Raw genomic sequence first — 1,603 nt, forward strand, 5'->3', positions numbered from 1 at the left:
TAATTATTACACACTGTAGCTTTAACACAGTCAGAAAAACAAAATTCAAATTAATATTTTTCCAAATAAAAAAAATTTTTTGCCATCATAGCCAGCGGCCCTTCACACATGGCTATGCAGAGAGAGGCTGCTGCAAACGTTAGCCCTGGCTGTGGTTAGCCTTGGAGGTCCGCTGGTTGCCGCGGTCCTTTCAACATCTGAACTTTTTTTAAATGACACATTGAATCAGTAAATGGGCCACATAGTGAAGCTTAAACCTATAATGTTCTTGCCTTAAATTATCTTAAAATGTACTTTTATAAAACAACGGCAACAGAAAAGAAAACTTTTAACTTAATACTCTGAGCTCTGTGAGCGCTCCATTGAAAGCCACTGCTGCCGCAGTGCATGCTGGGACAGCTGTCAATCTCAAGAACGGACAAGTCTGCTCTGATGCATGCTGGGATGCATCCAGGGACTTTGTCCGTTCTCTGTCTGCTGCTCTTGTGAATCGAAACAGTACTAGGGCTGAGGCTGAGGACGTTTCACAAGCACATGAGAACGCACAAGTACACATATAGAGAAACGGCCAAAGTTTGTCTCTTTGAACAATGAATATGAATTTAAACTGCATTTAGTGGCTCGAGTGAGGTTTAACCTGAATTTGGTCAATATGTAAGTTTAATATTAAGATAACTTTGTTGTCCATCCCTTTTCCTGAGAGGAAGTTTTGACATCTGGCGGTGGTTCATACATAAAAAGGCAGAAAGTATATCTAAAAGAATACCTAAACTTAAACAGTTCCATAAAAGACAAAGTAAAAATAAATATATTGAGAACAATGATGATATAAGGAGTGCCTAATTAAAATTATAATGATTAGTATTATTGAATGTCCCTTTGGGATTAATGGGAATTTAATCGAATTATTCAGAAAAAGTCACAGCAAGGGAAACAAATGTGTTTTTATACCTGCTAGTCTTTGTTAGTAGGATTCTCCTACCAGATGGCAACAGCTGAAGAATGAGCTGGGTGCCTGTATATCTGTATCACTATGTTAATACACGATTCAACTTGTTCTCTTCCTTCACTAAAAGATTTGCATACCAGGAGACTATGTTGAAAGAAAGACTTTCAATAAGTCTATACACCAACTGTAAGGTGATCCTGCCAAAATTAAAACTATTTAAGTTCTTTAAAGAAAGAGATGTGATAGCCTTCCTATGCAATAGTCTTCCTGCATTGAAGTGAAAGTCCAGCTTCTTATCTATAGGTGCCATTCCATCAGCTTTTCCTAATATGCATTTTGAAGTATCGCATCAAAAAATGTTTTAGTAAGAACAACAGCCTGATAGTAACACATTCATTAAAACTTTCCTCAATCTGATCTGTGACCCGTGCCAGATTCCAGCCTCTATAAGTGAAAATGTACTGTACTGTATGATGTGTTGGATTACATTTTAAGTGCTTAGTAACCGCGCGACAGAACTGTGACTCGCCCATAGACTGCCGAAGATAGGCACTGGCCCCACCAAGACCCGGATGGATGGATGGATGGATGGATGGATGGATGGATGGATGGATGGATGGATGGATGGATGGATGGATGGATGGATGGATGGAT

Source organism: Cyprinodon variegatus, unplaced genomic scaffold, assembly GCF_000732505.1.
Source record: "Cyprinodon variegatus isolate N-32 unplaced genomic scaffold, C_variegatus-1.0 Scaffold171, whole genome shotgun sequence".
NCBI lineage: Eukaryota > Metazoa > Chordata > Actinopteri > Cyprinodontiformes > Cyprinodontidae > Cyprinodon > Cyprinodon variegatus.